Below are 15,031 nucleotides of genomic sequence, written 5' to 3' on the forward strand. Positions count from 1 at the left end.
TTTCAGGCTCTGACTTAGCATTTCCACTACACGTGTTCCTCACGAATCCCTGGGCATGATACTGAACTCATTAGCAAGATATCAAGGGTACTGTAAGCAAAATGCAAGATTTTATTTATTTATTTATTTATTTATTTTAGTAATGCTTGTAGTGCTTAGGATGGAGGGTATGTGAAGAACAGCAAACACGTGTAATCATTATTATACTTATTGATATCAAGATGCTACCAGGAAAAAAGTCTTTCTTTAAGCTTCTGATTAGTCTTGCCTGTTTAAATTAGTGATGTATTTTAGAGGGACAACAGTGTATAAATGTGATTGGTGTGGATGATGTGAATGAAGAAATGAGATCCACCTGTTAGTAGGTGAGTGAGGATACAGCAGTTTTAGCCAAGCCCTCAAATTTTTAAGCACAAAATAAGATCTAGAAATTAATGAGCTTTTTTGATAAAGGAAAGATTAAGTTTGTAAGCAACATTGATACATGTTAAAGAAAATCCTTTTACCTTCCTTCTTCTCCCACTCTTCACCTGCAAAGTCGGTATACTAAAATTCACAGTGCAAATCTAATTTCTGTGAACGTTTTCTCTAAATTCTTTTGCTTTGGAATAAAGGTAAGTGTATAAAAGAAATGTAGTCCTGGTATCAGCTTTCAGGGTTGTGGTTCTTTTTTTTTTCCTTCTTCAGTTAACTTCTCAGTAATGTTGGCATTTGTTCTTCCTGACTAGCAGGTCTAGAAATGTTACTCTTGTATTTTAACAGTTGTTTTTCTAACCTGGAATTGTATCTTCTGAAAAGCCTATGAAATCCTAGAGATATCAGGCATGGGAAAAATGAGATGAACGTGTATACATAACTGCTTAATTTTTCTTTAATTTTCACTTTTTACCTTCCTATTTTGCTTCTCAGATGACTGTGGAGGTAGGAAACTGCTTTTCTTTCAGAGCTTCCAGTAATAATTCTTGCAATAAATTGAGAAGGAAATGTGTTGAGGTTAATATAATTGAGAATTAATATCATAATCTTTTTTAGATCAGGTCTTGCTGATATTTACTAAAGAAAATGCTAAATCAGGACGCCAAAGGTGTGGGTAATTTTATTGCGTTTTGTTTGAGAATGTAATTTCATTTATTGGAAACTCACTTTTTCCACAGTATTTCTTAGAAGCCAGCCTGAGTGGGTAGTTTCTCAAGGGGAAATCCGTATTAAATAAAACTAATAAACTAAAGAAATGTAAGGAAAAACAACAAAAATACACATGCAAACAAAACATATAAACAAAAAAAAAAAAAAAACACAAAAGAGAAGGCATGAGAGCTCTGAGGCTGTTGCTGATGTACCACTAACAGTGAAGAGGACAAAAGGACGTTTCCAAACATAAAACTAAAGTGACTGTGTAAGTTTATTTATCTCTTCTTGTGTCTGCTTGCAAATTTTGCATATTCCTAAACTATTCATTTAATACTCTTTTAATTACATAGCTAATCTTCATGTATTTGAATGAGTTACTATGATGTAATCATACATCTGCTACCAATTGCAGTATACTTTATAGTTAAACATTGCTTTCTGGATTTACATACCTATTACCCAGGGCATATTATCACCCAGCAATGTAGACAGATGCCTTGAGGAGCAGAGTGCAACAAACATTATCAGTTTTATTAATTCTGGACCTTGGAAAGACTTGCAGTGAGTGAGAAAAGAGTGCTGGAGGGGCAGGAGAATAATTCCTGTTCTTATCTACTCTTACAAAGAGAAACTCTGATTTATGAATGAAAGATAGTGCTTGCAGAAAGAATGTGTTCTACCTGTGTAGAACCACCTGGAAGATCAGGCCTTATTTCTTTAAAGGAGATCAACTTGGATTATTTGAAGTAATAACAAAATGCTGTATGCCTTTACATTAAGGCTATGATCCTACAAGTAGATCAACAGGATGGATCTTTACACCTATGCTAAGTCCCAGTGATTCTAATTAAACTTGATGATAGGATCAAGCTTAACATACTCAGTGCTGTTTCTGCAGTGAGCACAGATGGGCTTCTGTGTTTTTATTGAATCCACTGAAGTGAATTGGGCCTGGTGCAGCATTTGTAACATTAAGGCCTTATTTTCTATGAATGCAGATAAGAGATCAGTGCAAGCAAGGTAACCATTACCTGTACATGGTTCCTAACCTTATTTGCTTTCTTTCTGTGAATAGTAAGCACGTTAGTATAAACAGTATCTGATCTAAAATATCCTGGTTTGTTAGAAAAGGCAAGATTCTGTGAAGATGTGTTCAAGTGTGACTCATGTTATTATGAAGATGACTTTCTGAAGAAACACTGGTGATTATGACCTACAGTTTTTATGGGGTGACATTAAGAATACTGGTGGTGATTGAAGCATTTTCACATGTGGCTTTCAAGTGTGCAACTTCCCTTGATGTTGTGGAAAATCTAATTCCTATAGAGTACTTTGCAAATACAAAAATAAAACAATAGACAAGCACAAAAGCAATAACAAATTTAAACAAACAGGAACACCACAGAGTTTGAGAGTTATAGTATATCTGAAGTTGCAGTCTGTGTTTGGAGGAAAGGGAAATGTATTGCAAGGAATGAGTCAGACGTGGGAATCCCCAGAAAAATCTCAACCGAGTAGAGCATCTGTGCTTAAAAAACTGCTGCAAGGACATCTCTGCGTGCTTTTGAGGTTGGATTTGACCTATCTTTGAAAGATCTCTTATTACCAGCAGTGCTAACCTATGCAGATTTGCTAGCAGCTCCAGAAGGTTGTGTCCATTCTCTATTGCATGATGGTATAGACAGACTGGTCTCATCATGTGTTATGGAGGATGGCGTGTAGACTCATGAGGTTTTTATTATCCTCAGCCAAGTTTAGTTTGCTGTTCTGAAATCTACAGTAAAAACTGACAGAGGCAGGAACTGAGATACTGGTGTGGTACCATGCCTGGTGATGCAATGTCCGTACATCAGCGCTTTCTATAGCTCTCATATATTTGTGGATTCTATAAACAACTATGCCAAATGATCCTGAAACAAACTTCATCAGATATTCCGGCTTAGATGGAAATGATTTTTGGTAATGATTCATTTGGTGGCAGTTTTTACTCTCTGTCTTTATCTCTTGTCAGAGAGAATAATTTGCATGTGTTACTCTGTCAGGGACTGAAGTCTTCAGTAGTTATTAACTTGTACTTAGTATGCAATGAGTCTGAATTAAAAGGGTAGATCTATCTTCATTTAATGAACACTTAAAACAGGAGTGACCAGGCAGGTTTATAGCTGGCTGTAATTGTGTTTTCCATGCTTATCAAATAAAAGGTGCCTTTCGTTCTTGTATGTCCATTGTACTTGCTTTAATTGAACTGATATCCTCAGGAGAGAGAGCTTCGAAGTTTTCAGGAAAAAGGACAAATGTGTCAAACAGTACCAAGGGAAAGATGCATTTGAAAAAAAACTTGTGCTTATACCAAACATGCTGCTGATTCCTTCCCACTCTGCTTTCTCTTCTCCACTCTCCCCCCAGTCTTTTATTTTCATGCTATTGCAAACAAAAGCAATCTCTTGCAATATAGTGTAGGGTCAGATTGTTTGATTTGCATTCTTGTGCTTTGATCTCAGTGGTTCAGAATAGTTGTTACATTGTGTTGTATACGTAACCTTAATAAGTTGTTGTTTAAGCATCAGTATTGCACTCATTGACCTCTGTGCTTTCTGCAGTGTTGACATGTTAACTATAATGAAGGCATCTTTTACATGAGTGTTAGAATAGTCTTCAACTAGTGGAATGCATTATTCAGCATGCTCTTATTCTTTCCTGGCTGATTTGCTCCTTGATTTTCATGTGTCTGTTCCCTTTTTCCTTTTCCCCCACTTAGTGGAAATAGTACAGGGATGGAACAAAGCATGAAAATGAAATATAATGATCTAAAAATAAAATAATAAGGCTTATCTTCCTTTTGTCCTATATTTTCTTTTCATCCCAACATCCATCTAAGAGGCCAATCTTTAGCTTCAGTGTCCTTAAAACCTTTTTGATAGGAGAATTTGGCTTAATTTGACCTAAGATTAATGTAGTCACAATAATGATGGAGATGATGGGTACGTATCAGTTATATCCCAAATATCTTTGGAACCATGACAGAATATTGTATGTCAGAAGTATAAAACTATCTTAAAAGTTACATAAGCAATGTGATATTTTTTTATTAATGATGAAAGTTATTAATAACAATTATTAAAAAGTAGCAACTCGTGTAGACCTTAGAAGAGTTCATTTCACCATGGACCTAAACACAGCAGCATGTCTGTGGCTATTTACACCAGCCATGCATGTAGGAATTTGTTTTACATCAGAAAATTGCAATAATAGGCAGGGTAGTATAGGAACGGTAAGGCTGTATACTGTGTTATATGTCGATTTTAGATACAGCAGACAGTACATTACAACTTGTTTTTGTAACATTCAGATCATCAAAAAGTGCTTTGAAAAATATGAATATTTTGTAAGTATAATTGACAGAAATCATTTGACAGAAAAAGGTGAAGCAGAGGTCAGTTGGGGGTTGCTATTCATGGGCTGCCCTTAACTATCTATTGCTTCCCCTTTTCCCAGCAAATCCTGTATTTAAGAAGGATTGTAAAGCCTGTGTAATCATTGAGGATTTACTTCCTTTGGTGCCACAGAGCTGCATTCAGCAGCGACTCTGCTGTTTCTTCTTCTTTTTAATGTACATGGCACTTCCAAAAACGTACAGATGAATGTTACCAGGAAGTGGTTTTGAAAGCAATAAGCATAAATTGAAGTTTGATATTTGAAATGTAAGTAGTCGTATGTTCAAATTCTGGCCTTGTGCTGACAACAGGTATGATAGTTCTGTAGAATCTCAGGTGCAGCTGCTGTAAATTGGAATTCTGGCTAACAAGGCCAAGAGTGGTGTGGGTTTTTTTTTGTTTGTTTTTTTTTTCCCCACATGTGCTGGTACAAAATCTTGCTTCTCAGTTCTGTTTTAAAATATAGAGGAAGTCTAAATATTTAATAGTTAGGGTGAAGGCGAAGTCACCACTTCCTTCACTGGCTGTGTTGAACAGGGAACATAATGCTTCAAAAAACCTGCTTGATATTTCTTACTGCTTAATGCTTCTGGAAATTATGTAGCGTAGATTGATAGATAACCGAGATTAATATTTGAACTAAAGTGCTTGAAAATCTCAGTTTACCCCATTCTGCTACCCTTCTTTATTGTTCATGTAGGTAAAATACTGAAAAGTGTTTATTCATACACAGCTTTCTTGCATAATCTGTAAGGACGCAGTATTTCTAAGTACCTCTAGTAAAAAAAGAGGAGAAAATAAATTTGCTAATGGCAAATTTGTTATAAATGAAAAATGGAATGTAAATAATATTTTCTGTATCAATGAAAATTTTAATATTAAATTGCTCCATCTAGTGGCAAACTTCTGAAGCTGTTTTCCTTCAGTGATAGTTATCCCTCAGTGATTATTATTCCTTTTAAGGATTTAAGATGAAATAATGCTACTTTCCCCTTGGAAGTTCTTTGCCAAGGGAACTCTGTATGTGGCAAGATACAAACCTTGATTTTTCTTCTAGCATGTTCTCACGAGTTTCACTTTATACTTCAACAGAAGCAAGCATGATGTGTTTAAGTGTCAGAACTGGATTGGAGTAGCTGGTTTCAGTTATTCCTAGGATTAGGAGGGGAAAGGGAAGAGGTGGATTGTGTCAGTAATTTATTCAACAAAGATGACATCTCTGAGTCCTTGGCAAATAATTAAAATACACAATGAATCATAATGCTGAGTACAGTGTACTGAGATGCATCTTGCATTCTAAAATGAGATAAGTTTCTGTGGCAGGATGCTTCAGTCAAATCCTGACTGGCTTTGTTGTTGCATTTGTTTGTGATAGTAGTGAATTAATTGAATGGTTTGTTGATGTCGATATCATTTGTCAGCAATTGGAATTCTTATGCCAATCAAGGAGAAAACCCCTGTGTTTCTTAGTCATAGGCAAATGGGGAGAGAATTCAAAAGGAAAATGACCAAGGAAAGGCTCTGATGCCTTCTTCCTTTGCATCCCTTGAAAAGACACATTCAGACAGAACAGAAGGGAGCTCTTGAGGAGCCTTGAGTATTTATTTCCCCCTGCCCACTGCTGTGATCTCTTATGCAGCTGGCTTTAAAGGGAACTCATGGACATATGAATGCAAGATCACTGAACGATGAATCAGTTTGAGGGTAGTTGCATAGTATTGTTTTTCTGTGTCTGAATGGGGCACAAAACTGCACAGCCAGCACCTCAGGTCTGACTGAGATGTAAAAATATTTTAAAATGATAAGGAAGAAAATGGAAAAGTACTGAAATGGTTTTAAACCAAATTTTAAGTTTTAGATTGAAAAAAATAACTCTGTGCTTGAGAATGTAATGGATGCATTGAACTTGCTGGCACTCCACCCTTTACTTTTCTCATTCATTTTCAATTTTGGTTAATCTGCCACATAAATAATTTATACACCTTTAATTTCCTGGTAGATTAATTCTCACTTCTCAATCCAAGTCTGAATGCTCCTTTTAGTTTAAGCAACTGTTGTCAAAACTAGAAGTGTTGCAATTTATTCCAAGACTGTTCTGTTATTCAAGTGAATAATGGAACATAAACTCTGTAGTGCACTTTCCCAGACTTCCTCTCCCCAATTAGTTTGGTCACTTAAAATTGCAGATCACTGTTCCTATCTCCTTTTCCAGACAAATGAACCCATTAAATATCACAGTTACATAACTTCCCTATGCGCTAATAAAAGTTTCCTTGCAATGTTCATTTTAGCTTCAGATGTATACTTTTGGTTGAACTTGCAGTCTTCGAAATATAAGGCAACACATCTTGATAACAGTGCATGAGCAAGTAATTAATGTTGTTGTGAATTTGAATGTCACTTTTAATCTTTTGCAGTTCTTACATAGCTGAGGTCTTCCTGGGCAATAAATCAATCAGGTGTACCTCATCTCTCCTTGTTTCTAGTGGCTGAGGGAATCAGGGGTATTCTCTATGAACTGTAATTCCTGAGGAACTTTTAAAAATGGGTATATATTATCTGTCTTGATTCTGTTATCAAGATTCAGCAGTCAAGTTTTTGTTTGCTATGCTATAATATGCAAATATATGCTATAAACCTCAATCTTATATTCTCAGGAGAGTATAGGCCGTGTTAGACATGACTTATAGTTCAGCTAACCAGTGTCAAAGTTTTCTCTTTTACTATGACATGCATTTCTCAATAGGAAAAAGTTTATCTGTTTTTTGTCACACTTGTTGAATGGTTGTGTACCGTCTTGGAAGTGGTCAAAGATAACCAAGCTCTTTTTTCTGTTGTTAGAACCTCAGCTCAGGGGGGCATCTTAAAAGTGATTTAGATTTCCAGAGTTTAAATACTGTAGTGCTCAAAGCACTTGAAGGTTTTGAGATTGCTCTATCTTAGAACAGCACAAAGTTCCTCTGAATGAATGAATGAGAAACACCCATGGAGTTTTTGTACTATTTCTACTTTCCTGACTTATTTCAGATCGCTGAAGCAGAAAGAATAAATTTCAAAATTAGCTCCAGAGATACTGGAAAGCAGTGAAGGCTTTTATTAATATAAAATATTGAGCTGGCCTTTTTGGCCACTCGTTCTCCCCATAGGTTGGGGAACGCAAACTTTTTTGCTTCTGGTTTAGGCACACTTAGTGTCACTGATGACTGAATAGATAGAGATAATAGGATAAGGAAGTAGTCGAATTTAAATGCTCATTTGTTCTTCTTTATAACTATTGAGATTTCAGAAATGGTGCCAATTACAATAAATTGTAACTGCTGAATGAAATTTTGCAATTGAATTGTGTATAATAGCCTTCTCACAAAGGTTCTGATTTGGCTGATTTTAGTTGGGTGAAAGTCCTATTGGAATCCCCCTTAAAAACTAGCATCAGCATCTAGTCTTTGCCTCAGCTCAGTAATTGTTTTCTTTAATGTGACTTTTTAGAACACTCTAACAAGCAAGGAACGAACAGCTTATCTTATCAAGATTTATAATTTCTGTAGTTTTGTGAGGAAGACATCTGGTGTGCAAATAGCAGGGCTAAAGTGATTGTACATGAAGTAAACAAAAACTTCAGCAACCTTTTCATCCTGAGTTCCATCTGAAAGAATACTATAGATAAATCCACCTAATGGAAACCCTTTCATAATCCTGAACCCATACCTAGTTGTGTCAAATCTGCATTCAGATAGAATTTAACTTAAGTTTTATTTGAACTTCTGTAACCATGATTTCACATTTGTTAAATTTGTGAATGTTCTTTTTAATTAAAAAAAACCAAACCACTACTTTTTAAAAATAAATTCTTATATAGAGGTTTCAGTGCTTGTTCAGTTCAAATAGAAAAGTAAATATCTATTTGTTTAGGAAATGTCTTCTGAGCCATTACATCTGCAGACAAAAGGAGTTCATTTCAAATTGATGAATGTACCGTATCTGAAATAAATGTATCTGAAATTGCTTGGTCCAGTCACTTTTTTTCTTTTCTCATCAGTCTGAAAAATCAAATGAAACATCTCGGCAGATCCCTGATTGATGTTGTCAGCTTTGTACAGATATTACAGTGTATCTCAGGAGATGTTCCAAGAGGGGCAATAATTTTCAATCTATTTTCAAATATCCCATAGTAAAGTTTTTCTATTGGATTATACCGAGCCTATTGCTGAAGAGCTATATGTTTTTGTGTGTTGTGCATTTATGGGTGGGAGCTTTTACATACAGATCTTTATAAGTATGCATGAGGGAAAGATATATTGGTGATACTTCCTACTTATAGTATGCCATCCCAAAGTGCTTTTTTTTTTTTTTTTCTTTTTTCTGTAAACCAAACCATCTATTTCTTGTATTATAGACAAACTGATTAATTTATTGTCTTGGAAACCACGTGTAACTTGGTTTCATCTCATAATGTATGTACGAATTTTCCAAATGTTTCTAAACAATGCTCCAGGGCCTGATCCGGTAATTCATTCACAGGAATGTTAAAGTACAGGAAACTGTAACAAAGAAAAACATTTTCTTCCTAAAAATGGAACTTTGACAAGATAGTATCATTAATTCCTATATTTATTTATTTTTCTCAGCTCGCCAAGAAAGTGGGAATTTTTTTAATGTACTTAGACTGCAGGGTCCCATGTTGATGTGATTTAACTAAGACAAGTTCATGAGCTTAATCTGCATAAAACTATAGAAATATTAGTGGTGATTTGGTTACTTTTTTGGGTGTATTCAGTGAAAAAATAACTGTTAGTCAACAGCATGAAAATTCAGCTTGGGGGACACACAGACTCTTGTATCATTAGGCTGTTCATACAAACTCTGCAGGAGATCCTGGGCTGTGGTAGAAGTGGAAATACGTAAGAACTCTAAAATTCTCTCAGGAACCCCCTCCAGTCTGTAGCAGAATGGCTGGCTGATAGCCATGCTGTCTCTGGCTGCTGGCCAGCTCCAGTACCCTGTGACCCCTTCTGACGCAGCTTGTGGAGCATGAAGGATGAACTAATGGTGTTTCAAGCAGCATTAGTGAATCAAATTTTAGATATGGTTTCTCACCCACAGCAGCGTGGAAAGATTCATAGTTTTAAGGAGAAGGAACTAGGCAAGAGAAAACACCTCCTAGATTCAGGCCGTGTGTAAGCGAGTAGAAGGTATCCTTTCCCTTCTTATCACCCTCGTGTATTGCATTGTTTGTTTATATTCTTGCTAAAGTAGAAAAAGAAATAACTGAATTTGTTAGCATGTTTTGTATAGGGTATTTTGTATGTGCACTCTGAAGGATGCCTGAAATATAATTATCAGTGTTTTTCTGTCTTTTATCTAAAAACATAGTGGAATATCCTGGGTTAGGGAAAAAAGCCTGTAACTCTCCACTTAATTGCTACTGGCTTTAATAAGGTTAAAATATACTTGTACATTCTAATATGCTGAGGTATTCTCACTTAGAAAGTACTTGGGGAAGAATATTTCAAAACCGTTTTTGAAGAACAGAATGCTGATTTCCTAAATGCATCTTGTAAAAAGTATTTTGTCATCTCTTGAGATCAAAACAGTTCTGTCTTGAAAATCCTAAAGTGGAGCAAAACCACTATGAAACTAGTCTCAGGATCATTGTGGTGCAGCTTGTGGATGTTCATTTAACAAGGTGCCCAATGATAATGATTTACCAAAATTATTACCAGTAGCACAAGTGAATATTCTTTTACAGTATAAGTTTGCTAAATTGTGTTCCAGTCAGTCTCCATTTGCTTGCTTATTACTATGGTGGAATAGGCAATGCAGTAGTGTAATCAAGTCTTTATTGTATTGGTGTAATTTGCTTGTTTTCTTTATTGTTTCAGAACCATCCCAAATTGTTATGAAATGAATAACACTCATTTTCTTGCTAGATGGATGACTGAAGCTGCTGAGTGAATTTTTCCATAACATTTTTGGATTTCTGTTATAAGGAAGTATCCAAGGCTGCTCTTTAATTTTTTCTGTTACACAGCAAAGTTTATTTCTTTTTTTTTTTTTTTAAACTTCAGTATGTGCAGTCTGTTTCTTTACTGCATAGAATGAAACATGGTCACTTAAAAAAAAAGCTTTTGTACCACAACAGGTATCAATAAGAGTGTGTCCTAAACACCTTTATTCCTATGAACATTACTTGCACAAAATTATAATCACTTATATGAGTGGTGCCATTGTTTTAATCTTGACTACATTTACAGAGATATCCTCTGTACATTTGGCCTAGTGAGGCATGTAACAGTTCTGTTACTATAAAAGGAAAAGTTCTTTGCTGAATTCACTGCAAATTGAACTGGGTTCACAGTGAGCAATGATTAAGCTCCACAGTGCTGTTTGAAAACTCATTCTTCAAAAAGAATGACATAATCAATAAAAATACATGCCTTTGGAGCTGGAAATGGGTGGAGTGGTGGTGCTTAGCCTACTAGGTTGTTCCTGACTAAAAGAGTTTGAATGGATCTTAGTCTCATCTGAGGCTTGGTTGTCAAGAGCTGTTCCACTGCCTTGTGCTAATCACAAATCAATTTGTGGTTGTTTGAATGTGCTTTATAATGCAGTGCACCCATGACTCCCTCAAGTCCTATCCTGTTTGTGTGGCTACATGTTTGAAACCAAGCTAATAGCTCATGGGATTTCTGAAAATAAATAAATAAATAAATAAAATGATATCTTGCAGATTGTAACAAATGGTACTTTTCAGTGTCCAAGTGCTTGGAATTTTTCATTCAGTTTTCATTTATGAATTGTTTCTGAGTTTAGGTAAGGCATTACTTTTACATGAAATACTATGTATCCCTGTTTTTCTTACAGTCCTTGGTCAGAATATGTTTCTTTTTCAAGAAGTTAATTCACTTGGTTTAAAATTGCGTTTATTTATTTAGGCTAGCAAATGTTTTGTGTGGCATTGTGGCACTTCCCCATTACATTTTTTGTTATGCAAAGTGACATCCTGAGACTGTGCTTGTTTTTTCTATAGTGCTTGCCTTTTGTCCACACTGTACCAGCACTAAGCTTTAAAAGCAGTAAACTACTGGTTTTAGGAGGGAGTAAAGGCTGGAATTTTGCCTGTACTTTTGACTGTACTCTGCTGGAATTGTAGAAATAGTCTCAATTACAGTTTGTATTAGCATCTTTATCAGCGTATAACCACCTTCTCTTCCAAACTTTGTGAGTAGATGAAATATCTCCCTTAAAAAAGTGTAACAAGTACTGCCTGTAGAGTCAGTGAGCTTTACCTCCTCCTTGTCTTTGCTGAAATGTCCTGTGCTTCTGGCTCTTGAATGTGGAGGACGTTCCTGCACTCCTACAGCAAGGAGGAAGATTATAGCAGTAGTCAATGTTATGAGGAACATAGAATGAGCAACACATCCTGCTGCATTCTGGAAAGGATAAAAAGGGACACTTAAAGACAGATTTACTTGTTTTGTTTTATTTTTTATCAAAGTGGTCTCCTAAGCCTGTGAAACCAGAGTTAGAAGATAAGAGAATTCTTGATTGTAGACTGGAGTCTGCTTCTTGTCTATATTGGAAGCTTGTTTTTCTGAAGGTTCCAGAATTCTTGCATAAATAGTCCTCTGAAATAAAATTGTTTCCAGGCTTTAGGAGGTAGCACTACCAGAACTGGGTATGGAAGCCTTTCCTTTTCTTTCATGATTGCTTGAAGATTAAATGTGAAGTTGGTAGGGACATAACTCCTGAGTAAAAATTATACTCTCCCTATTGAAAGTCTGTTTTGGAGCTAGTTCTTTCATAATTTGAATCACTGTATAAGGATATGGCATATAATTCTGTGAAATTCCCTCATTAGTTGGAAAAGGCTTTTGTTCTAGAAAAGAGGAAGTGTGGGGGTATGCAAGGGTGTGTGGGAAGGGTACACAATAGTTCCTACTGCAGTACGATTATGCAGGAACAGAGCTATCAGCTAAGTGGAAAATAGGAATCAGCTTTGTTCCTAAGGAAAACAACTCCCAGGAGGAAGCAAAAGTCCATATGTAAAGTCATAACTGCTGATGTGCTGTTCAGCTTTGCTTCCCACAGTGCAATGGGAATTCAGCATATTTTGTATTTTAAAGTGGCACCTGTGAAATTGTGGGTATTTTGATATATAAAATGTAGTACATGCTTAGAAAGGACAAAACACTTTGAACCTTGGGTCCTTTCAGCCAGTTAAAAGATGCTGATGTGCTAATCTTTTCTGCATTAAGGAGGTGAGAATAAATCTTCTGTTCTCACAGAGCCAGGTGATTGGCCACATGATGAAAGTGCCCCATATTGGCACCTGGAAGATACGTGTGACATGCGGTCAGAGAAGCCGAAGACTAATTCCAAGCCTCTCGGTTACCTCTCCCATTAACTCTCCATAATTCTGTAGAACACACTGCAGGAAACTGGTTGTTAGAAACCTGGGGAGGAGGCACTGCTGACTGACTACTTCTGACTTCCATATCTCAGAACCAGCAGTGAGCTGGTCTCTTGATCTGATGCTTCTGTGTTTTCACATCAAAAATCCCCCAAGTGTCTGTTCCTGTAAAATCTTAAAAAGCCATTTAGCATCACGTATCTGCCTTTTGATTTCTGTATCTCCAGGGAGCGTTTGACTCAGGCTTTTAAACTGTTCTTGTCAATACAAATGTAGAAAGGGGCTTTATTTAACTGGTATGAGCTGTCACCTCTGTAAATATCCTAAATATGGTAGTATCACATGTTAAATTACTTGTGCTGATAAATATTTCAGGTTATAGTTATGATTCTGCTGTGACTTGTAACAACTAGGAAAGGGGGGGTAACATGAAGTATGGTCTCTGTTTTGTGCCATTAGAAGTTCTGTGTACATGAAGTTATACTGGCAAAACTGTTGTTGCTGTAATCTGTTTTGTGAACTATGACTTCTTGTGTGTGTCAGTGTAATGCCCATCACTGTGTCATTCAAAATAGGAAGAGTTTGGGGTTTCCTTGTACTGGTGTGGCTATAGCATGAATGGATGGCAGGCACGTTTGTATATGAGATACTAAAACTCATTTACTTGTGTTAATACTATTTAACAATGAAGTCTGAGGCCACTGAATACACGGCAATAAAGGAAATTCAGGAGTTGCACAGAATATTAGTTTTTCTTCTTCCTTTTTTTTCTTTTCTCCCTGATAGGTTTCCTCAGGAGGCTGGTTTCACATCTGCTTTTACAGGATAATGTCAAAAATGCAACCATGTAAAACTGTCAGCTGAACGCCCCCTAGCTGAAGTAATTTTTAGAACACGAATAAAGTAAAGTTTTCCAGGGTGTTTCAACATACAGCTGAGTTGAATCCCACATATCCCACATTCAGAATTTCTTTTTTTTTTTTTTTTTTTTTTTAGTTTCAACTCAGCTGAACTGTTACTCAAAGGATGGATATATTTGTGTTCATATACTGGTCGTTTTGGAAAAGTATGTTACATTAAGGAAGCAATCTTCATTTTCTGTTGTTTTTTGTTGGAGAAGAACTTTCCATGTAGGTAAGACTTTGTTCTATTTTATATACACAATAATGTTGATTCTGCCCTTTGCTCAGTCAGATTGTTCAGAGTACATCTGTCTACAGATCAATATTCTATACATTTAAAAGAAGTTTTATTTTATTCCACTTAAGCAGATTCTTCTTGTCAATATTCTTACTCTCTCCAAGTGCCTAATTTTCATTGCATGTTACAGTGAAGTACATAGTTTAAGGAAAAAAATATATATGAAGTTAAGCATATCAAGTAATTGCTACTGAGTTCTGAATTGACTCTACTATGAGGGCTTATAAGATCACTGAAGAATTAAAACCTAGCTAGAAAACAGGTTACAGGGTCCTTAAAGTTACCATACACTTCTTCCTTTGCTTGGTAGTTGTAAAAATAAAGCTGATGGGACTTACAGACTGTTTTTGCTGACATTACTGAATTAGTTTTTCTTGGTTTAGTGCTTTCTGAGCATGTGAGCATTCATGAACAGGTGGACTGCCATCACAAACTGTCTAAATATTATATTGTCATATATCTCCAAGCAGAATTCACAGAGCTGAACAGGAGTAATTGACAATGTAATACGTAAGTGCTGTCTTTGAGTTCACAATAGAAATGTATTCATTATAACTTGAATACTAAACAGCAACTGTCTTGAGAAAATGAATGGACAAAGGTTCAGTACTTCTGTCCCCTCCAGTGAAGTTTCAAGCATTTTGTAAGGTAACATAATCTTGGCATTCCACATAATACGTAAAACAGCACAAAAGAGTGCAGATCTTATATTATTTTTTGTTGATGACTATTAATTGAGAGATCTCCTTGTAAAATGAAAACGATGGAGAAAATTATGCTCAAGTCCTCTGCTTTTATCATGGCTACAGTTATGTCCAGCATGCTAGTCTGGAAGCTTACAAAATCATAGAGGTTG

The 15,031-nt window shown here is 35.9% G+C and overlaps 1 long non-coding RNA gene across 5 annotated transcripts in view; it reads left to right on the forward strand.

The window, feature by feature from the left end:
• Positions 1-15,031, forward strand: part of LOC107317510 (uncharacterized) — a 477,215-nt gene that overhangs the window by 2,228 nt on the left and 459,956 nt on the right. For all 5 annotated transcript variants that reach the window (XR_014932772.1, XR_014932776.1, XR_014932773.1 and 2 more), the window contains exon 2: positions 13,972-14,109. This is a non-coding gene — a long non-coding RNA (uncharacterized LOC107317510). The remainder of the gene's footprint in view (positions 1-13,971; positions 14,110-15,031) is intronic.

Source organism: Coturnix japonica, chromosome 11, assembly GCF_054131305.1.
Source record: "Coturnix japonica strain WE chromosome 11, WE-NBRP24, whole genome shotgun sequence".
NCBI classification, from domain to species: domain Eukaryota; kingdom Metazoa; phylum Chordata; class Aves; order Galliformes; family Phasianidae; genus Coturnix; species Coturnix japonica.